Consider the following 24,267-nt stretch of genomic DNA (forward strand, 5'->3'; position numbering starts at 1 on the left):
AATTTTCTGAAGAGCACCTGGATGTCTTTTCTCTTACTGTGTACTGGATAAGTGTTGGGTCATATGGAAATGAATTTTTTTAGCTAATTGGGTGTATTCCTTTTAGGGATCAAACCCATATTTTAGTTAACAACGACTTATCTTCAGGTTTTCAGTTTCCGCCTAACAGCATACAACAAAAAAGGTGAAATAATATTGACTGAAACAAAAAGGAACATTTTTATTCCTACAGCTCCATGCAGTCATGAATTTTCTGTGTGTTAAAGTAGGAAATGTTCACATCTATTCTGCTGTCTGATCATTTTAGGAATATTGGTTTCCTGTAGTTCAACAAGTCAGTGGTGAGTCTTCCTTAAGAAAAATCATGAACAGCTTCCATAGCAAAGTACATTGTTTTAACAGTCTCTCTCAGTAGGTTTTTTTAGTGTTAATTATAGTATTTATAAAACTGAGAAGGTTCATAAGTTGTTCTGAAAAAAATGCAACTTAAAAAAAGATTTATGATTTTTTTTTCTCTTTTTTTTTTTGGTACCTGGATTGAAAGGATAATTGTAAATACCCTGTTGAATTTCCAGAGCCTCTTGTCACTGAGTGTGGACAGTTGTCTACTTAGTTTAACTTAATGGTACTGATGTGCCTTTGAGGCAGTCTGGTAGAATCCTCCTAGAGTCCGTCCAAAGTTAACACATTTGGTGACTGGCAACAAGTATAGTTTTTACTGTAAAGAGGCATATGCTTAGCAAAATGATACATCTGAATATTGCAATGTAAATGTTCACACTTTTTTACTTTTTTTTTTTTTTCTGTAGCGCTCTCCCCCTCTAAGCAGTAGGCATTAAGCATAAGGGCAGTGCAAGCAGTTAACAGGAGATACATTTTAATTTTAAAATCTTTGCCAAGGTGTCCGAGGCAGATAAGGCAGGAAACCTGATAAGTCTTCTGCAGGGACCATTGAATGCTTGAACCTCACTTATCCAGGGCACACTGGAGTGGAGGTTATCTCCACTTGGATGAAAGCCAGATCTTCTGAAGCTAGAAGCTTCCTGCTACCTGATGGAGAGAATAAGGGTGCTCTTGAACAAATGTCTGCTGAGACCATCGGGCTTGACAGGCAGCAGGGCCCGTGAGAACCTGTGATAAGAGGTGCTCATGGCCCTCTTTATAGCTTGTCCTGTTATCAGCAGCTAGATCAGATAAGGAAAACTTATGCAAATTGGTTTTTTAAGCATGCTAGGGTGTTGATTTTTTTTTCTGGGAGTCATAAAGCCTGCCAAAGTAAGCTTTCATTCTTCTTTTAAAAATATGTAGGATGCGTTAAATATGCTTCAAAGCAGCTTGCGATGTGAGTGTTTCTAGCATAGAAATACTTTGCTCTAAAACTGTGGATCTTGTCACAAGTCCAGATGACTTCTAGTCTTCTTCAGCCTTGCTTCTGTACCTGCTTTATGGTTCAAGCAGGCTAGCCTGTAAGACACTGCCATCCCTTCCCAGAAAGAGCCGTTCTGGTCCCAGATGCTTTGGGTGCTGTGGGCTGCTGTAGTATTGTGACAGGTGAGGAATAGAGAATCAGGGATCCAGCATGTCCTCAGTTGCACTCTGGCTAGCTTCAATGGCTGTTTTGCATGAGAAAAGTAAGAAGGATTTGGCTCGTGCTGTAATAAATCCCACTCAATCCTATTCAAACCCTGCATAGCACCCAGTGATAAAATACTTACTGGTTCTGTCCCTTGATTCCTGCATGCAAATTCTTTCTTAAATTACCTTTTGTGGGTGACCCGCTCCTGAAGCCAGACAGGTAAATGTGAACTAATCTGGTACTGATGAATGTTTTTAATGGCTGATTACCAGGGGGAGCTGTGGAAAAATTAAACCTATGAGGATTTTATGTTTGACTGAGTAATTAAATGACCTTATAGTTATTCTTCTTCCTGTAAAGGTACACATATGCAGGTGCTCTGTTGTGGGAAATCAGACTTTGTAAATGTCAGCTCTCATGAGCTGACTCATAAAAACGGGATCTCAGGCTTGTTCTGAAGACAGGTTAATCCAACGATTTACTGCACTCCAGGAGTGTCTCTCTTTAAAGTTTACTTGTTTCATTTGTGAAATAGTCTCATTTTATAGGTCTCTCAAAAACATCAGGTGACCATACTCTAAATGAAGGAAAGAGGCACTTCTACTATTCTCCTAAGCTTTGTTTCCCTCAGATTGACAAATTCATTCCTAGCAGACTGTGTTTTAACCCTGCTGTCCCCCAAATCACAGTATTTTCACTGTAGAGCAAAGAATTCATCTCTTCAACCGTTGCATTGATTGCATGCTTTGAGGCCAAGCTTCGAATTCGTCCTTGGCAAAGATGAACAAGGTCTCTCCTTGTTTTCTCTTCATCTGTAAATCTCTAACCATACTGACTGATGGCTAATGAAGTGTACAGAAAGTGCTAGAGGTTGAGATGCTTTGCCTGTGACTCAGCATGATTTTCTCTGCTTTTCAACAAATACTGCTAATAATTGTCAGTTTTTATTAGACTTGGCTTTTTGTTTTCTATTTCATGCTGTATAGTATGCTGATTTAGAAAATGAAATAAGAAAAAGTGTGATTTTTTTTCTTGCATACATTGGTGACAAAAATTACTCATTTACTTCAAAGTTACCAGAATCAATTCCCAATTATAATGCTGATGCTTGCAGATAGTTCTCCTTGGTTGTAAAGGACTGAAAAAAACTCACGAAGAAATGAGAGGTTAATTAATATTTTTGCAGGCCTCAAGGTTCACTGATTGTTCTGAGTTATGCCTGAACTTTCCCGGAATACTCTTAAAGATTTTTTTAAATTTTTTTTTTTATTATTTTGTGATGTATGTTGGTAAATTGTTGACAAATGTGTCATACAGAGTGGCTGAATTGAAGTAGGTGTTTATTGAAATGCCTTGATGCTTTCATTCTTCTAAACTGCCACTGACCTTACCTGTTTGGGGGTTGAGCAAAAAAAGCTAGTTTTAAAAAAACCTTCCAGGCTGAGAAGCTCTTTGAATGGGCATACTGCAATGCCAACCTATCTTATAATAGAAAATGTCAAATGTCCAATAGAAGTTAATGGCAACACAAACACAAATACTGTTCATGAGATACAGCTTGAAGTGAAAATAAACCTACTGAATGTGTCTAATCAGCCTGTAGTTTAGGTGGTGAATTGATGAGATCAGTTGTTTGAGTGATATTTCCAAAGCATTTGAAATGTTTGTTCAGAACAGCTAATTAAGATGGCAAATAAATAAAGGCCTCCACTCCAGAGTGTTGAGAATGATTAACCCCGCAAAATAACAGAGACATACTAGAGTTATATAAAATGAATCTTTTAGTTTTGATGTTAATTGAAATGAAACTCTAACAGTTACTTCAGAAGGTTCTTTTTACCAAATGGATCTTTAATACAGATTTCTTTACTCTTTTCAGTGAAAGAACAGAAAATGAAGCTCTAATAAGGTAAGGTAATTTTTTTTATTCCACTTTAGTAAGATATTCAAGTTAATTTGAGATAATTTTACCAAATATACTCAGCATTTTAGGCTAGATCCTGGACCAGTAGATTTCAGCATTTCACTAGTAGATCCCAGTTTGGGTCAGTATGTCAAAGCACAAAAAAGAAAGAGTACAGTATTGGAAAATGAGTTTAACAACATTTAAATTTGTTGTTGTTGTTACTGAACTACTATTTGGTCTTTGAACAAAATAAGATGCCTTCATATATTTGGAAACTTCTTTTTGCCTGTAAAGTATTTGAGGTAATTTTCAGCAGATACTATGTTTTTTACTCTGCAGTCAATGAAAATCTTCATTTTCTTCCAGTTTGAAAATGGAATACTGGAGCATATGCTGATAAAATAGGTAGCTTTGTCACAGATTTTTGGTGTTTGAGATGTGGTGGTGGAAGTTCATGTGTTACGTAGTTAAATGAATAAAACTGGGGTGAACTCTTCCAAGAGTGAATATTTGCCCTTATATATAACATAATTCAGCTGCATTCTGAAAATGGATTGTGTGTCTGCTAGATGGGCGAAAGGCAGAAGAAGGTCTTTCAATACACTACCAACTGCAAGGGATGTTGAAAAAGTGGTTTTATCTTTCCATTTCTTCCATTGCTAGTGAGGATGCTGACATTCATGTGCTGTATCACCTAGAAAATGAAGCATCTATGTCAAATAACAAAGCCAGGTGTACAACAGCAAGTTATGCTGACAGGCAGCTGAAGTATGAACCTGTTCAGAGCATTAAAAAAATCTATGATTACTTTTCTGTCATAGGTAATATTTCAATTATAATAGTAATTCTCAGGATTCCAAGGAAGGGAAGTGTTGTTGGTTCTTGTTTTCTTTTCCTGCCATATTTGCCTGATTTGGTTTTTTGTATCAGTGGTTAAAGTAAAATTTTGCAGAGTTGTTAGCTGGATTTCGTACACCTATTTCTAGTCAAATGTCTTCCAAATAGAAGAGTGTTCAAAAGATTTTTTTTTTAAAGCTGTTGACATCGGTAAAAGCTGATATGTCTGCATAAACTGTGTTCCTGGTTTGCAGAGGGGCATTCTTGGAATAGGGAAGAGGGAGGCTTAAAAAAAAAGGCATTTAAACTATGCAAAATATAAACTGCTAGAAACCACAAGTGAGAAGAAATGTGAAGTACTAATGGAAAAAACAGTAGTGTTGTGAAAAAGTAATGAGGTGTCATAACAAATGGTGGTGTAAATAGCAGACTATCGCTGCAATTCTTACTTTGTATTGGTACATGGAGAGTATGTGCATCTATTTGCAGCTACAAAGGTGTGTGCTTATATAATGCATCTCTGAGACAGCAAGATGCTGCTGTTTTTCACCCAATCAGTGAGAAGGACTGAAAACCCTCCTGGAACTGGAATAGGGCTAATGAAGCTAAGGAACTTTATAATGTGTTGAGAACCACATGGGTAATGCAAGGATTTAGTAAATGCCAGGAGAAATTCTAGTTCTGAGCAGTCTTTGTACACTGATCTCATCAGCATCCATGATCCAGGAAGAACACAAGTCCTCCTTCTGTCTCTTTACCATTTACCAGGATTCAGCCATACAAGCACTGGGCAAATGTTGAAAAAATGAATTAAACTTGCTGTGTCTGTGTCTTGATCACCTAACACAAGGGAGCCTTATGTGGAGCCTCTGGATGCTACAGTAATACAAATACCTAAGTAATATGCCTAAGTAATACAGCATGACAGCAGTAGTGGAAATTTACTTATTTTGTTTACCAGAGTCACAGCTGGAAGTATTTTAGGGTATACCTTGCTCACTCCTGGATTTCTGCCTTGGCAGCGCCTGCAGAAGTACCAGGTCATTTTTATGTGATTTGACATATGGGCAGTAGAAAACCACCTGCCATCAGCCATCTCTTTCTTTCTAAGTTAACTGCAGTGTTTAGTAACTACTGATCCAGTTTGAGCTGGAATTTTTCAGTTAGGCTGAAAATGAAGCTGTGCAGGTCGCAGTGCTGTTCGTGCAAAATTTCCAGGTCACACAAATGGGTGCTACGGAAGCTGGAAAAGCTTGTTCAAGAAGATGGTGGGTGCCTTCCGCTCACATTTGAATTGACTTTTCTCTTTAAGTCTCTTTAGTCAAAAGCTATCTCTAATACACCACCGCAGATGCTGTGTGATTGACTCAGGAATGCCTGGTTTGGTTTGCCAAGCAGGCAAACTATTTATCTCAGGTAAGAGAATTCTGAGGTGTGATGTGGTTAGTATCTAAAAATATCAGTGTAGGGAGATGGGATAGGGCTCCAACAGACAAAAACATGGCAAGATAAGGAAGAGGAGTTCACGCTGGAATTACGATACTGTGGGTGTAATTAACCATTGGAAATGCTTAGAAAGAATGTGGTAGATCACTTGGAGTAATTAAATCAAGATTAGATCTACTTCTGAAATATCTTCTAGTAGAGTTACAAGTTCTCGTGCTTTGTAGAGAAATTGCTGCATGAGGTATTACAGGCTGTGCCAGGCAGGAAGTCAGACCAGATTACCATAAGAGTTCCTCCAGGCCTTTTAAATCCACATCTCCACCAACAAAGGCTCTTATGTGGTACAGGCTGCCACAGAATTTCCAAAACCTGAGGTGGAGCAGGTCACTCTTGTTTCAGTGGTGAAAGGTTGAAAAGTCTTTGAGCAAGTCCTTGCGGTGGTGGGTACTCAGTGCCGCTGAGCTTGTGCATTTTGTGTGCTTCAGTCCTGTGGACCAATGCTGAGCCAGTTCCTGCCCTTATCTGATCAGCCCATAAACACATCCTTCTGCAGAATCGTCTAATATTTTACCCGATTTCTTTAGTGCTTTGCATTTTTTATTTAGTTCAGCGGAAAATAATAATTATTCTATGATGCTTATTGAATCCCTTCTGGGATACAAGTTAAGGCCTGAATGAGTTCAGAATTTTCTTCAGTTACTCAGTGAGCATAATTCCATTGTCTTTAACATAGGATCTTCTATAGTCACTCTTAATATCCCTATGAGTGGAAAGGGCAGGGGACATTTTTAGCAGGTTATGTAGAATTCATAGGATAAAATAATCTGCTTTCTCCAGCAGTGAAAAAGTAGTAATTTGTATGTTTGCTCTGGGACCTGCATGGAATACTGAGAGTGGAGGACATTCCTCTTTCAGTTCTTTTCAGCTACAGGGAAGTATATTCTTGTCTTACTGGGTAAGAGGCAGTAGATCCTTTTAATAGAAATGACATTAACATAGATCAAAAAGTAATTTTGTACTAGAAGATATATGAAACACTGTGGTGAACAAGAATAGCCCTGGCTCCTTCTTGTTACTTTGATAAGCTCATTAATTTCAACATTCAGAATTAATCAGGAATTACTGTGCAAAATCTTGCAAATGGAAAAATCCATCAACTTGAGCTCAGAATTATGTCACCCTGCTGTACTAAGGTTGCATAGCTTTTGTTATGGGAATGTTCAGTGTAATTCCACAGCAGCATGACAGGAAGAATTGCTAAGAGTTGTCCTGGCTGTATGTGGGGATAAAATCTTACTCAGGGAAGTTTTCACGTAATTCTGTGTCTGTAGAAAGATCTGTGAAAAAGCTTTTCTGTAAAATTATCCAGGGTAAATTCAAGAGTGAGCCCAGGAATATTGGAGGATTTTTTTTCTAGAATACCTGATAGCCAGCCTGACAGCAGGTAGTTTGCCCTTGGTACCTGATCATCCCTACTGCTCTCCCTCCCTGGACCGATGTGTACTTATGGTTTACCCATGGCAGCCTTGACCTGAATTGGAAAAAATATTGGACTGAAACAATAAGAGAACTAAAGCAGAGAAGAGAGATACCATTGTGTTTGATCAAACAAAGTAAGGTGATTGAGGTAGGTGAGCTGGTGTCCCTCCATATGGAGGCACAACCTGCTTTCATGGACATCCAAGAAAGAGAGGAAGGAGAAAGAGGACAAGACGCTGGAAAAAGATTATAAAAACCTACTACCCTTGCTAGTAGGTTAGGGATTCATGGCTGTGGTGAAAGGACAGAAGATTTTGGTTAGTCAAGAATAAAACTTATGTTTGCTTGGTTGCTATGCAGTAATAGTTGTGATTTTTTAGCATGAGGTTTCTTCTGCACCATGTCTCTTGAAAATATATTACATGCCTATGGTTTTCGTAAATTCCTGATAGCCGTAATACTGACTGTGGAGAGTATTTAAAAACAAACTTCAGAATGTCTCTTTTTCACATGTTTTTGCAACCAGTAAGTCACTCTTAATGGATACTTCAATTCTGAAAAGGAGTGGAGGAGGCAGTGCCATGGAAGAAAATTGCCCTCTCCATTAGTAATGTATGTGAGACCTCATATTGCTGCCATTTCCTTCCATGTCTAAGCTTATGGCTAAGTCATTTAATATAAAGGAAAACAGTCTTTTCTACCACAGCAGAGGTGCCTCTACTGGACAGTGGCACACAAGCCTGCAGAATTGACTTTGGTTATCACTGAGGATTTCCTTGGCATTTCTTTCTGTTCAGCAATTAATGCTGTTAAAGCATTCCAGATGACAGAAAAGGGCAGTTGTGTTGAAGTCTGGGGAGTTCCTCTGGCTCATCTCCAGTGCACTGCCAGTCCCAAACTCATTGTTTGTATCTAAGAACTGCACTTGCTTTAAAAGCTCAGTTTTACTGCGTCTGAAAGCTATTCAGTCATGTTTCCTGCACTTTGTTTACTTAATAACCCCTACACAAGGATCCATGATTTTGCCTGGGTAACTTGGTGCTCTCTTCCAAGAGAGAAATATACTGTTTTTTCAAATTTTAAAATCCCCATGCCAGGTCAGAGCACGAGTCTGTGTACAGAAGCACCCAGAGCTTACACAGTGCTTGCCATGTCTGCTCGGATGAGAATCAAGCGTGCTGTGCTCACTGTTACAGAACTCTGCAAAAAGTGTCGATTCAGGGAAATGCTGCTGCCGTGAGAGAACAGGAGCATCAGGAATGTTCTCCCCCGGTTAATGGAAATGTGGCTCTTGGTGACTGGTACATCGAAAAAAAACCAGATTGCGTGTATGCGCTCACTGACAGAGTCCAACTTGAACATCACAGTGATGTTCAGGACAGCAGATCCTGCTATTTGCTGCAGCCCTGGGAGACTGGATGAGGCTCTGGTAGCAGCAGGCTGGTACAGCATATGTCTGGCTGCTACCAGAAGGGAATTGCAGCTGTACAATTTTTGGTTTTGAGTAACCTTTAGAAGAGTGCATCTGAAAAATTGCCAGGATGGCCAAACAGATTAATTCCCATCAGTGGGAGAGACAGCTGTTCATTTGACTGCATCTGCTTCATTTGACTGTGTGGATCATCTTACTGGATGGAATGGGCTTCAGAGACCTGCCTGTGGAGAAGAAAGGCAGGTAGGACAAGGTGCACTGTGTCAGAAATTCTCTTCATCTTTGACATTGCAGAAATGGCCTTATGGATGTGGTGGAGGGCTAGGCTGCTTGTCTGTTTGTTTGACCTTTGCCCTTTTGCACATAGCCCCTCTATTTCAGACCTGAGGGGTCCTACATCTACAGATGGGTTAACTACAGAATAGTTCAGATGGCTGCACCTTGCTGATAGCACTAGTCAAAACCTCACCCCCACCCCAGTATATTATTGTGAAAGTATGGATAAGAAAATAAAGGTTGGAAAAGTCAATGTTGGCTGGATAATACTAGTCCTAGTCTCTCTAAGCAATATGTATTCTCTGCCCTTTTGCTCACTTTAAGGGTCAAAAGCCTGTCTAGAAGCTGCTAGAGATCTAGATGGTGTTAGCTAGATTGTCTTCTAGGTCGTTCTCATTCAGCACCATCCTCAGAGCAAGCTTTGGTTCTGTTGTTTCAGTTTCCCCATCTGTGGCTTAAATCCTGTTCTCTTTCTTTAATCACATCCTATGTAGATTTGCCCCACAGCTCTTCTCCACTCCAACTTTGAGGTCTCAGTTGTTGTGCAGCAGACTCTGTGATTTTATTTTGTCAACTGAGGTCAACAGACAGTAAAAACAGACAGCAAGGCACAAAAAGTTCTCTAATCAGTTATTTGACAAGCACATTTAATTATTTAGCATAGCTTGTAAAGGTAATGAAGTCCTTGTAACATGAGATTTAACACTCTCATATTAATTTTTTCCCTAAGAGGTGGGAAAAGACTGCTGTATTTTTGTGTGCAAACTGAGAGCATGAAGCTAATGAGATTTGACTGAGAATACGTAAAAGGGGCTGGAACCTTTCAGTGCTTCTTAGGAGTTTTGCTACTAGGTAATAAATCCAAGCACATCCCACAGTTAGATAAGATTCTGCCTGTGTTGGCAAACCAGAAGGTGCTGTCTGATGCTTTGCCAAAGCAAAACAGAGTTTTCTTGGACCAGCTGTATTTCTTTTTTTTTTTTAATGTTTAGCTTAGTAAAAAGAAAAGCTGTAAATCGTAGTCTTGCTCAAGAAGTATCATTCAAAACAGTTTTTTATATCATGATAGATTTCATGTTGCTACAAAATAAATATTTAATCAGCGCTAATATTTTTGGTTCCCTCAGGCAGGGAGAGACTTTTTACTTACATTTTACTCAAGTAAGTGCAAATGGAATCTAGCAGGAAGTTCAAAGTAAAATGCATGTATATTCTTGAGATTTTTTTAAAGGATTTTAGGTCTAGCTAGCCAGGATTGATGGCTGGTATTGTTCCTGACAGAGAACACTTTATCTCAAAGTTAAAAAGCCCCTATCCCCAAAAAGGGAAAAGAACCCAAAAAGAATCTGTGTTTGGTTGGTTTGAGTTATATGGTGAACTAGATCAGTTACAATTACACTGAAAAGAAAAAAAAAAAAAAAAGGCAGCCTGAAATGCTTTATTTACAATCACAAAGCTTCCTTAACCGTGCCAGCCCAACTCAGTGACTGAAGGGAACAGTCTAGTGACTCCATGGAGTTGCACTTACAGGTTAGTTTCTAATTCCTTGATCTTATGTCATCTACTGGGCCCTTTATTCAGAGGCTTCACTTTGTAGTACAAAAGAATATTGTGTGCAGGGAATACGTCTTACCCTGGCAGCTGTTCTGTCAAGCACAGTAGCAGAGTTTGGCCCTTGGAGGACACGAGCTCTCTGTGGGCTCCCTGCAAAAGCTCTAGCTCCCCTGATCCTCATCAGACAGGAGGATGGGAGACAAGCACTTGCATTTTGTGCTCCTTCTGGGTCTGCAGAGGGAACAAGGACTAAACAGACCCCACTTTATTTTTTCTTCAAATGTGAGCCACTGCGTGGGGCTCCTCCTGCTGTTTTCCCTTTCTGCTCAAGAGTCGGTAAGAGCTCTTCCCTGGTACCATGATGGGCAGACTTCTGTCTGTAATGGATCAGTCTTGAGGCAATCATCATGTTTGCATTTAAGAAAATCTTTCAGGACACATCTGCTCATTAGTGCTTTCTCTCTTTTGATCTGTTAGAAACCCATTCCCATCCTTCAGCATCTTTCATGGTCCTTTCACAAATTAATTTAGAAACCAATCATCCTTTTTTGATGTAATAATCCCAGAAAAGAACAAACAGAGGTAAAGGTAAAATAATGCAATTTCAGGAGAGAAATTTTATGTTCTGAACTGAAACTTGAATGCATGTGCACCTCAGAGAAAGGCAGCAGGTTTCTCTAATGTTCACCCAGAAATTAGGGAAAGTGTTCCCTGCCATGTCTGACTGTCACCAAGGAAAAGTAGTACTGAATTTGTGCTGACTGTGGGGATGTCAGGTTAAAATTTGTCACAGACCTTTAGTTGTCATAGATATATAGTACAGAGAGAGAATACTATTGAGCAGTTATGACAAGTTTTGACATTTCTGATTTCCTTTATATTAAGATGCTAACCACAGACACTCTTAATCTCACCCCCTTATTGGGGCTGATTCAGAGAGCCTTAAGTTTTCAGATACAGAGTGGGTTTGTAAAATGTTAAGGCATACAGGATAGTAAAAATTTCAGTATAGAGCAGCTTTAAAATACAGTGACAGTACTAACCCATCAAGATTTCCAAGTAAGTAGCCACGGTGCAGATGTTTACCGGCTCTGATTTTCTTGAGATACAGGATGTTGTGCTTTTTCTAGCCTGAAATTCTGTTTCTGGAAACAAATTGATTGAAAAATACTTAGATTTATAGGAGGAGCTCCTGCTTTACTGGCAGCAAAAGCTAAGTGAAAATGACAGGGAGTGCTCACTTCTTTCTACAAGTTCTGTCTTCGGTGGGAAAATGGCACGCTGACCCTGGTATGTTCCAACTCTGCGTGGGAGGATTTGATGTACTTTGTTTCCAAAAGCTGGTTGTAGTTGCAGCTTTCACATATGGAAAGAAACAGAGCTTAAACACGAGACTGTTGTAAAAATGTACTAGCATTTGTAATTATGTTTAAATTTTATTATTCCTCGCTTCCTTGAAATAAGAGAATTAAAGGAACATAAAATAATAACAGAAGAGGAAAAATTAATTTCTTGTTCTTATAGGATCATAAAATCATAGAATGGCTTGGGGTGGAACAGACCTCAGAAGTTATCTAGTTCCAAACCCCTGCCTATGATGTGGACACCTTTTACTTGCCCAGGTGGCTCAAGGCCCCATCCAGCCTGGTCCTGAACACTTCCAGGGTTTGGACACCCATAGCTTCTCTGGGCAACCCATTCCAGTGCCCCACCACCCTCACAGAAAATAATTCTAACCAGGTTCCTAAATCCTGGTTCTGATAACATTGCAGTCATTGTATCAAAACCTTTTAGATCCTCTTAACTTCTTCTGCCTTCCTTAAATTGCCAGTACAGTTGCTCCAACTAATTCTTAAATGGAGTGGAAATTATACAAATAGGAGTTATTTGAAGCTGCAGAATGATTTTACACTCATTCTTATGTAATGAGCTAGAACTGCACAGCTGACCAAAAAACAGTCCTTAGTTCAGAATTCCAGCCTGTTTTTCACTTCAGTGGCTTTGTAAACTTCCCTCTAGTCTTTATGCACCATTTTATGTGGTTTAACTGAAATTCTGAGAAAATAAAGGAAAATGAACCATGGACGTGGAGAAATGTGGAAGGACAGATGAAGTGAGAGATTTCACATCAGAATGGGGCATAGAGAAAGCAGTTCTGTAACACTGATTTGATCAAAGTGTTTGGGATGGTAAAGTGACTTAGAGAAAAAGAATTGATTAATTGAGAGAGAATGCATGACAGGAGAGATGTGATTTACTGGACTGGAAAAGTCTTCCTTGACAACAGCAAATGGCATAGTCTTCTAAATAAAGTGTCTCTCTTATTTGGGAACTGAAAACTCTGTTGTATAAAGACTAGACAATACCAGAGTAGAACCTGTGCTTCTGTAGGTGAGCATTCTTCAAGCAAAAAATCTCTTCTGCATCCATATTCTGACTTGCTTGAGAGAGCTCCATGAATCTGGTTCAGGTTTGGGATAAAACCATAAGGTATGTTTTCTCTGCTTGCTCCCTTTTTCCCCTAAATGTTATTATACTGCAGCTTGGCTCTGTCCACACAGTCTAGAGCAGACTGTGTTGTAACTTGCTTTAGCCGCCGCTGAATTTAACAGCTTTTGGCTTTGTAAGTAATGCCTTAGGAGAACTCTTGCTCATCTGTTCCCTGAGCCAAAGGAAAACTCCTCCAGTAGCTTTCCCAGTGTTTTCTCTGGCTGGAACACATAGTTACTGATTGCTAGGTGAAGATACACTATCTTTAATCTTATTTTTGTATTTTCGGTTTGTCCAGCTGACATATTCCAAGACAACCACTTTGACTAAAGCAGTGAAAGAGGACTTTCACAATGGATTTTCTTTTATTTACCCTGCACTCCATGTAATTAAATTCTTCCAGTGGGGGGAAAAATGCTTTTCCTTGATGTAAATGTGTGGCAAGTAGTTGAATACTGAGCCAGTCAGACACATTTCCTTGCTAAGTGTACTATTTCCAGTATTTTTCATAACAGAACGACTTAGCTTTGTTTCTTAGCCCTGTGCAGTTGGCTTTCTGATCCTATTGTCATTTAATCTGTTGCAAGAAATGCATCCATTGGGAAATGTTAAATAAGATCTCAATAAATATTTGGATTATATTTAGCAAGTACAAATCACTAGGAGATATTTACATATTTATTTGTTGAATCTCAGCTTCCACTTCAGGTTAGATGAGACACAGACAATTATACAGCACCTTTGGCAAAGAATTAGTCTTCAAACAAAGTAACACTGGGAATTTGGAGGAAGATTTCTGAAGTTTTAGAAGGAACTGTGGAAGGTCTAGGCTTTGTTTTAGTGCCATACATTTTATGGCAAATATGGAATTAATGTTGTAGACTTTTACTCTGATACATCTTGTTTCTTTTACTGTAATATATCTTTCTAAAATATATTTACAGCAGCACTGGTCAGAGACTGCACCTTTGCCTGCATCAGTAATGTAAAAATTACCCTAATTTAAAGCCAGCTAAAATATTTCAGGGGTGGTGGTTTGTTTGTTTGTGGGTGGTGGTTTGGTTTGTTTGTTTGTTTTTATTTTCCCAGGGTCTGTGGATCAGACTCTGCATTGTACTTTGTAACAGAGGCCACAGATAACTGTGATCTGCCAGAAAGGTTTTAATAGGTTTTATGCAAGATCCAGGATCAGGAGGCCAGGTACCACAGCATGCTTCTGAGCCCTAGTAGAGGAAATATCTCTTTGGATGTGTTCTTGGCCTGCTTCATTTGAGGAGAATCTCTGTGTAAATTATAAGTGAAAATTAATGTAATTAATTGTAATTAGTATAGTGTTTATAGTGGATACATGTTCCAAAATCTTTAACAACAGTGCATGAGACTTCATTGTTTTCAGGAACTGTAGATTTACAGCAGCAATTAGATCATTTAGGCCAACCCTGAATATCTTTTGAACTCTGCATTTACTGTCCATTTGCATCTTTGAAAATCCTCCCACTTATTGACAATTAAATTTGATGCCTTTTTCTTGTTTACATGAAAGCACTTGGCATGCTCTTTCTGTTTGTGTCTCAGTGTGCCTTATTTATTTGCTAGCATTGCTGGATTTTAAGTTCTGGAGATAAACCAAAGTATTAAGGGCACAAGGGTTGCATGCTGTTCATTGCTTGTCCTTTTTTGCATGCCTGGATATGCAGGAAAGACTTGCAGTGAAAGTGAGACTGATAAGCTTCCAATTCTCAAAACAAAGTACTATTTTTATTATATAGTAAAAGACTTCAGATGGCACTTTGCTTGCTACTGTTCCTACACATCCACATGTTCTTTGAAGCTCTGTCCTTAATATTTGTCCTATAAAATCTGTATTGTTTAAAGGGGCAAAAACAATAATGTGTGTTTAAGAATGTGTGATCTGTTAATGCTATTTCATACTTTGATGGGTATAATTGAGAGTTGGAATCTGTACTTTGATTAGCAGAAAGCTATCCTTGTTAAATCCTTGAACTGTATTTTCTTTTTAGCCACATGCTTCTGCAATAATTTTCAGTTTTGCAGAATATTACGTTCAAAATACTGTGTTCTGATGAGGTTCATGTAAACTTAATTGTCCTATTTCACAAGCATGAGGAGTCATTTGTTAGTACCTAGCCTCATCTCAGAAAAGGAAGATTGCTCCAACTGGATTTGTGATCTCTGACATGAAATTCCTCCCACTACTTCTTTCATTTTCTTCCACTTAGGTAGACATCCATTTTCCAAGTTCTAGTCAAGCTTTGTGTACAAGAATCCCTGCTCTACATTGTAATTATTCTTTATCTCTTTTTTTTTTTTTTTTTTCCCCTGATGTTTGCAGGACCAATTTGTAGGGGTTTTTTTTTGTGGTGGAATAAACTTGTAGCTGAAGAAGATGGGGGAGTTTTTCTGCCTTTGATCACAACTAGAACTTTCCACCTAAGAGAGCTTAGTTCAGGCAGATAACTGCCTTTCAGTCAGTGGCCAGAGGAAGACAGCATTTAATGAAAATTTAGAGTCTGGATGCATTTTATCTGGGCTATTTATTTTTCCTTGAAGGCAGAGATAAGGAGGGATGTGCAATGATGCGGCACTGAATGAAGGATAGCAGAGGAGACACCAAGACTGGATGCAGGAACAGAAGGAAATTTACTTTCTTCAGTGTTACCTGATAGGATCTATTTTTATATAGAAATGTCACTTGACAGAAATCAGGAGAGAGAATATCCAAGTAGTTTAGATGCAGCTAGCGGCAGGGAGCAAAAGCCACAAGGGAATAGAAGAGGCAGTTGAGGTGATCTGAATGCACAGCTGTATATAAAAATAGTAGTTGGAAGGGAGAGGTCTTTGAGGAAGCTGACCACGTGTGGCTGTAATCACAGCACAGGAGCTGGCACTAATTGCTAGTGGAGAAATCAGTTGAAAGACTGATGTGTTATGATGGAGAACTCAGGACGAAAAAGTGAGAAACAGATGACTGAAAGCAGAGTGGCACCAGAAAAAAAGGAGGATAAGATGGAGATAAGTAGAGATTTGAGGCTGAAAAGGAAGAAGGATGTGATTAAAGAACTGAGGACAGCAAATATAAGGTAGTTGGGCAGCACCAGGGGAAAAGGGAAAAAAACCCCAAACCCCATGAAAATCTGGGTTTCCTAGTTGCATGAGAAAGACATAAGTATGTGAGTCTGAAAACTTGTTTTCGTTAGGTGGAAGGGCACATCTGTCAGCAGAGTTCTTCTGGGGAAAGAGCAGTGTTTTGTTCTTCAAAACCAAAGAAACACTATGGAAAGATAAAAATAAAAACAGTCCTGGAGAAAAAACATAAGGCAAAGATCTCAGAATCCCTTTTGGAACAAAACAAAGATTAATATATCCAGCCAGAAAAAGCCTTCTTAAAATCTGTGGCTGATGTGGTTTTAGTAGGATTCCTTGGTTCCTGAGAAGGAATTTGGGTGAATGACAAGCCAATGAAGATGTACTAAGAGGCATGAAGAACTCAGGGTCATGTAGGCATGAAGAGGTCTTCATGCAATGGGCATGTCTGTACTAGTAAATTAAATGGAGTCTAGAAGCAGTCCCTGGCCCTGGAAATTAAATATATCTCCTGTTGACTGTCCCTGGCCTAGTTTTGGTGCATACTTACAGGAACTCACCTGAACCGTTCCCAGGTAAGGTTTGAAAGTTATCTTGGGATTGTTCCCGGTAGGCAGTTTGAAAGCAACCACCCTGTTTTGGAGGGTGATAGACTTTATTAGCATGGCACCTTTCTGTGCCAGTTGGCCTCAACATTCTTGGACATGTTTATTTTGCTTGTAGAAATAGAGCTGTAAATGGCTCAGTAGATGCAATCCCTTAGAAACTTAGGACATCGACAGTCTTTGATGCAAGCTGTGACAGGCAGCAAATATGTTTTCTTCTTTAAAATGTTGCTGAGCTGAGATGTTGATGTGCTCTCGGATTTTGTTTTCATGGAGCATGGTGAAATTGTAGAAGAGTTGGTTGTACAAAGTGAGTTTGTATGAAACATGCATTTACTTATTTCCATTTAAATGTTATACAAGCATAAGCAAACATGGGTCATAAATAAGAAGGACAGGCTGTGAAATTAAGGAAACAAGGTTGTGAGGTTGGTGGGTAATTCAGTTGGCTGGACTAAAAACCCCAAACATTGAAGAGTAGAGAAAATATTTTTAGAAGTTCTTGAAACTTGTGTAAAAACAAGGCAAATCTCCAGACCTAAACAGATAAGATAAATACAGATCTAGAATGAAATAGGTGTAATGTGAAAGTGACAGAGGAATGGAAACTTTGCAGTGAGTATAGCAAAATGTGTAAAATGAAATTTCATGTGTTGTTCTGGATTTTGAATGCAGGAATGATTCAAACTAAAACAGGAACAGCACAAAGAGCATCACTGAGAGCTTTCGTCTTAGCAGAACAGGCTAGCAAAGTGAAACCCAGAGCATGAAAATATAGTTCTTTGATAAATACAAGGAAGGGGCTGGTACAGAGGAATGTTGGTTAATTAACCTGAGCAGTGTTGACACATGAACAAAGTTAGTAACAGATGTCAATTTTAGCAGAAACCAGTCAATTGACTCTGAAACTAAAGTTAGATCATCCATGTTACTAGAAGCAGCATGCATCTCAGCTTGCATTTTCTAAATGGGTTCATGAACATGACCTGTTCTTAACCAGGCGCAACGTCAGTTTTGTGAGGAGCTTCAGGGATGAGCAGGAGGATTTGCACTTGCCTTTTGAATGCCCAAGCTTCTGAAGAGCCAAATGCAACATTTTTGGAAAGGACTGTGCAGGGTATTTGGCAGTCCTCCTCCAGCACATCATCAGTCTTTCAGCAGTCATCCTTTGCCCATGGATCCTTTCCTCTTCAGTTACAGAATTATAGACTCATAGAATGGTTTTGGTTAGATCTTTCACTGGGCTGGGTTGCTCAAAGCCTCATCCAAACTGCCCTGGAACAGTTCCAGGGATGGGGCATCCATAGCTTCTCTGGGCAACCCATTCCACTGTCTCTGCACCCTCAGCAAAGAATTTCTTCCTAATCTAAAGCTATCTTCTTTCAGTTTAAAGCCATTGCTTGTCCTTACACTGCACGTCATTGTAAAAAGTTCCTCTTCAGGTCTCTTGTAGGCCCACTCTAAGTGCTAGAAGGTGCTCTAAGGTGCCTTCAGAGCCTTCTCCAGTTCTGCCCTTTAGATTTTCTCTGTTGGGAGTTGATGTTGTCTATGTTCTCCATGGTCCTGCCATCACAGGTGCTGTGCTGCTTTCCTGGTTCAGCTGTATGTGAAATCAAGCCTACACAGCAAGTTCACCTGAAAGAGCTTGTCACCAGGGCCTGTCAAGTTGTGTCAGACTGTGTCAAACTGTTGCACTATTTTTTTCTCCATTTGCCCTGCTGCTGGAATGGGGTTTTATGGGGAGCATCCAAAATGCATGTCAGTGTGATACTGGGAAATTTTTTGTTTATGTGTGACTGAATGTGAATTGATAACCCCAAATTGTGGCAGAAGGTAATTTTAATGGCTTTCTTATTATTTTTGTTGGCCTTTATATATTTCTATAAATACTGTGTAGTTGAAGGAATACCAGACTGATGAATGTGGAAGCCGTCCATGTCTCTGAATGAAAACTTTCAAATATAAATAGCTTTAAAACTATAAATAGAAAAAATCTCTACACTATATTTATTGCTGACCACTTTTTTTCCCCTTTCATTGCATCTCCCATTTTATTTTTAGTGATGCTTACTTAAAATAGTTTCCCTGCTTTCCTGTTGGCCATTATATGGCCACTGTGGATTCCAAGTGATTTGTAAGCCAAATGGTAAGGAAAGTGTTCCTTACTTGAGCAGTGTGAGCCTGAAGTCTTGTCTGTTCAGACCTTCTTCTCTGATGGCATCAGCTTTGCCTGTTCGGTTGATTTCACACACATATTCCTTAGCTGGTTTCAAAATGTGATTCCAGGATTGTTCAGGACCTCCTGTTCTTCTTACATCGGTGTTATTCTATGTCCCCCTCATAAGATGGTAGCTCTGGTTTTGCTCACTTACTAAAGTCCATGCTCTTCACAAAAGTCACTGTATTGGCAGCCATAAATTTTTTTTTAATTCAAATTTAATTAGTTTTACAATATTAATGTGTTGGTGATCACCTCAGCTGCACACAAAGTAATAGGAATAGCTTTAAGTTTTGATGGCCCTCAGGCCTTAGCTTTGACTTTACTGTTGAAACTGCAGCTTCCTGTGCACTTGTAGTTTGTGCTATTAGATCCTTTTCCCCCTTTGTGTGTGTTAGTAGATACATAATTTAAAGTAGGGTTGAATGTAGTGTTAGCCACATTGTTAGGGTTTGCAGGCCACAGTTGTTTTCCAACACTACTTGTTTGAAGAGGCTGCAGGGGCATCACATGGTTCTTTTCTCCTGAACTGCCTCAAGAAAGGAAGGTAAGTGTTTGTAAGGACTGGCTGATTATCTGTACACTGCTCAAAATGGCAGACAAAGTTTAGAAATGCAGTTATTTAAGGCAAATAAGGTCACGGTTGGTTCCTTTTAACTCTGCATGCTTTGGTCTCAGCTTGGACCCCTGCTGTGGGAAGGAAGAGGAAGGAAGCAAGGTAGGAATTCTTATGGCAAAGAAGTAGGAAACAAGTAGGACAAGTCAACAAGTCTTGTGCCCCCATCACCAGCAGCGAAAGGCTTCCAGGCACTTCTGAGGCAGCAGTGGTTCCCTCTCATACCAAGTGAAGTGCCTTTTCCTGTGTCATTTGCCAGCAACCAGGGGACACCTGTACAGACAGATGGGCTGGGCCCAGGGTGCACCTCAGACATGTCAAGGTGTTTGGTACCATTTCTCATGGTGTTAGTGGGGTCCCAAGAGCAGCAGATCTGGGAGCTGATGTGATGAGATGGAGTGAGAGGTGATGTTCGTGTCTCTGCCCAAGCCTGTGCTACTGTAGTCATTGCCATGAGACCACCTGTACCTTGGATTGCTTGCAGCCCTGGAGGAGAAAAGACAGGAGCAGAAATGTGTTCTGTCATCTTTGAGAGGTGGGGAAGGCATTGCTGCTTGTCAGATAGGAAATCCCCAAAATGGCCAGCTACTGCTCATGGACTAAAACTCTTTTCCTGTCCTTATCGAGCAGGAATATTTTCCTGCCAGTAGACTATCATGAAGATTCCTTAACTTTTATATCCAAGCAGATTGCTGATGCATCCACCCAATGACAGGTAAAATGGTCTGTGTTCATCTGGCTCTGAGACTCTGAGGAGCCATGGACTCATTTAACCATCAATCTTTATGCTTTGAGGTATGCCAGCATCTGCAAGCTTCTTGTTAATTTTAAATGCAATTGATGTAATTTTATTTTCATGCAACACCTTGGGATGCCTACTGAGAAGGGCACTTAAAATAGGTGTAACTTAATGTACTGTTCAGACTTCTCATTAATCTGCTTGTCTTTACTCTTACCCAAAGGTAAAATACAAAAGGTACAGAGGGAGGAGTTTAGAATAAAATGATAGAAAAGGGGGCTGTGAAATAAAGACATTCAGTACTGAGCACTAAAACTAGCAGTGGAGGAAACAGAACAGGATGTTCAGAAAGTCCAGGCCCTTTGGCATGAGTTAAGGGGCTTGGAAAATAAGCAGGGCTAGAGTGAATTTGTGAAACAATGTTTGTCTTCCTAAACTGAATACTGGAAAGGATCCATTTCACACTTTGCCTTTGCCAGCACCCTGATATCTATTGTAGCAGTCATCTTCTGGTCTCTGTATTTTCAGAGAAAAGTTTGACTTTGTGTTTAGAAGTTATTTGTGCTTCCTGCTTTCCTATGGCACTAACACAATCATGTTGTGACTACAGGGCTAAACTTTGGAGTCTTAATCTTTGGTCCTGCTGTGCCACCCCATTTCTGATATTTGTATTTTAACTACAGCGATGGGCTTAAAAGAGTACACTTCCGCTTTGCTTCACCACTGCTTTGTCTGCATGGGTAAATTGATCAGGGCCAGGACTTCTATCTTATCATTGTCCATATTGTTTAATTTCTAGCACATTCTATGACATGATTTTGGTCCGTGCCAACTAGCACACTCCCAGATGACAGCTGTGGCAGGATGGCGTGGGAGAGAGACTGTTCTCAACAGGCATTATTGAAGAGGTAACCATGTTTTGCAGGGGAAAACAGTGTAAAGATGTGGATTGGAACTGGCTTTGCCTTTCTCCCCAAGCCTCTGGATTCTGATGTATTTTATACTCTAGGACCAGTCTCTCCCGATCTTAGCATTTGCGAAAGATACTGAAATACAAACTTTTGCTTCCTCATTGCTTCACTAGGTGCTGTAATCCACAAAAACATCAAGCCACCTCCTCCTTCTCCCTGTAGGCCATCTGCTCAGGCTTACAGCAACACTTCCATAGTGATAAGATCTTTTATCTTTGAGTAAGAGTCAGGTTAGGGGCACAACTCAAGTTTTACGTCAAGCTAGTTCACGACAAAACCGATCCCTCTGAACTTGAGCTTTCCAGAGAGTGGTCTTCCATCAGGCACCATATTTGCACAGCAGTAGCTCGCAAAGCCAGTGTTGTCACAGGCCCACAACAGCAAGTTAGATAAGTAATTGCTGTTCTGGTATGTATGTGTTTGCCTGTCACACAGGGTCATGATGATTGCACATACAGGCTGTACATTTGCTTGCACACATGGATTTTTTTGTATTTCACACCTATAATTCACTCTTAAGTTTTGTTTGTTGTGCTTTGCATGAAAATAGGGAACGTTTACTTTCCCCTGTGGGATTTCTAGTTTGTGAAGCCCTCTGCAGTTCTCTGTTGTGTAGGGGATCATTGAATTCCAGAGCATTGCTGATGCTTTGGCTGAATGTGATTTCCAAAAATTGTTTGTATAAGTTGCACCTCTGTATGAAATATTCTTTATAAACCTTGATTGCTCTCTTTTGGACTTCATTTTTTAGTGTATTGAGTTTTTTGTTGGAAATGGAGATATTATTGAAACCACAGTCTTCCTCACTGACTGTTGCAAATATTTTTCATTTAGGTAGGACATGGTGTGATGTTTGTAGGATGTACCTTGACAGTAACTACAGACTTGGGGTTTTGTCTTGAAAATGATAGGATTAGCTGCATAGTGAGGCTGTGTCTGTCATCAAGATTTAAGCTCTTGAGCCTGTTCTTGGTGCCACTGGAGCAGCAAAGGAAGCTGAGTCATTGGACTAACCAATGCAGGTTTCTTCATCGTGGCAATCTGTGTGCAGCACTGTTATCAGGGGGTTAGAAACACTGAGCAAAAGGGATTTTGTTGTGTTAGTGCTAGATGAAATGATGCTTTTACAAACTGGTATGGTGGGCATGTTTGAGGCTAATGAGAGCCGTGATGGTAACAGTCACACAGAAATTATTAGGAAAAGGAAAGGCTGCGAGAGGTACAGGGTCTCCTGTGTAAACTCTGTTTACAGTTGTTGCCAGTCTATGCACTCCTCTCTGTATTCATTAGCTGAAGAGACTGAAAAGTCAGTCTGGAAGAGATTGTGCTGACTACAAGTTTCTGTAGCCTTTGGTGGTGCCAGCTGCAAAAGTAGGCAAATCCGGCTGCGGTGGAAGGGCGTGATGGGGCAGCTCCAGCCCAACTGCTGCCCTGGGGGCGTTCGGGAGGCTTTGGCTGGAAGCCGTGAAATGCATCTCCCAGGGGAGGACTGCATTGCAAACAGACCTTGCCCTTCCCTGTCGGTGGATTCCTTTGGCAGTAGGCTGGCACCAGAACATCTAAACATATTTATGATAAACTGCAGTGATTTCTTTTTTTGCCTCTCTCTGAGATGGATGTGAGACTTGCATTGTGTTCATTAATTCATCTCACATATGACCCTTTCAAAAGGTCTCGTTATGGCAGCCATTCACTAATGGTGGCATTGTGCCTGGCTGAAGGCCAGGTGAAAACATGTTTCTCACTTTCTCACATGGCCTAAACCAAACTTAACAGCTCCCCATTGATTTAAGAGGCTCTTGATTGCATCAAGCCTACTCTGTGGTAGGAAACAAAGGACTGGAGGAGTAGTTCCTATTTTTCCTTGGAGTTCAGCTTTCTTAAAGAGGAGAACTGAGAGGTCCTCTGCACCCCAACCTGAAGGAATACCTTTGAAATAGGATACTTGTTTACATGTATAAAGAGATTAGCATTAGAAGCAACTTAGAGGTAATAAAATAAACCTTTATGTGTGCTTGAGAGGATTTTTTCTTTTTGCACAGAATTATAGTCCTTGGTAACTTGGTCAGCTCTGTGCAGGAAAAGTCTTTCTGGAAAGGGGTTAATGTACAGGGAGAAAAGCCCACTGAACAAAGCAAATTTTCTGCTGAAAATTAAGAGTTAAAAAATATAAAGCAGCTTTATCCGTTATAAATTTATGCTCTTTTTTTCAGGGAATAATTAATTTTTCTTGTTCATCTTATTTACTTACTTTTCATAGGAAAGGGAGAATGCTGGGATCACTCAGTAAACAAGAAGTCTCAATAAGTGCCAGTCTTTGCTTCAGGCAGCAATTGGACCACAGTAAGTGCAGGCAGGCTGGTGTTAGCTCCCATGAACTGTAATGACACTTAGATTGTTGCTGCACTAAGTAAGCAGGTCAATGGGTAGGTCTCTGTGTCCCGTACTGGAGTTCTCACTGCTGTATGATTCACTGCTTTTAGGACCTGCATTAGTAAGAACAAAGTCAGTGCTGCTTTGCCTACCTAGCTCCTTCCTGCAGAGAATGCAGGGGAAAAATACTTGTGAAATCCTGAGCACACAGAAAACAGAGAGAGATCCACACTTACCTTGATGCAGTGATTTTGAGGCTTTTCTGCACTTTCCTGTGGGGCAGATTGCTGTGTTGCCTCATTTTCGTTGGTGTGGTTCAGACATCAGTTATTCAGTTCAGTTCCTACCCTTGCACAAGTGCCAGAAATCACAGATGTGGAAATCTTGGCCACTGTGATTTTTCATGACAAAAAGACAGTTGGTTTCAGAGATCAGAGGCATCTCTGAATCTGAAAAAAGCTCCTTTAAGTGTGTTCTTCCTTTGTAAAGGCAGTTGCTCATTCAGACTGCAGTCAAGTGTGAGCACCCTCAGCTGGAACCCTCTGCTGCAGTGTGGTCTTGCTCCTGTTTACAGTCAACGGGGGTGTTTGGGCCACTGCAGCTCATTACCCAGGCTTTTCATCAGCTGCTGAACTTCATTTGCT

The 24,267-nt window shown here is 40.0% G+C and overlaps 1 protein-coding gene across 6 annotated transcripts in view; it reads left to right on the top strand.

Moving 5' to 3' along the window:
* THRB (thyroid hormone receptor beta) overlaps nt 1–24,267 on the top strand; it is a 170,356-nt gene that overhangs the window by 39,358 nt on the left and 106,731 nt on the right. For 4 of the 6 annotated variants that reach the window (XM_063408881.1, XM_063408888.1, XM_063408872.1 and 1 more), the window contains exon 2: nt 3,456–3,485. The exons of 1 other annotated variant lie outside the window; for it this stretch is intronic. The gene's annotated coding sequence lies outside the window, so the exon portion shown is untranslated. Of the gene's footprint in view, nt 1–3,455; nt 3,486–21,112; nt 21,188–24,267 lie in introns of those variants that run through there. One more of the 6 variants, XM_063408897.1, reaches the window with a different exon arrangement.

The sequence above is a fragment of the Prinia subflava genome, chromosome 1 (assembly GCF_021018805.1).
Source record: "Prinia subflava isolate CZ2003 ecotype Zambia chromosome 1, Cam_Psub_1.2, whole genome shotgun sequence".
NCBI classification, from domain to species: Eukaryota; Metazoa; Chordata; class Aves; order Passeriformes; family Cisticolidae; genus Prinia; species Prinia subflava.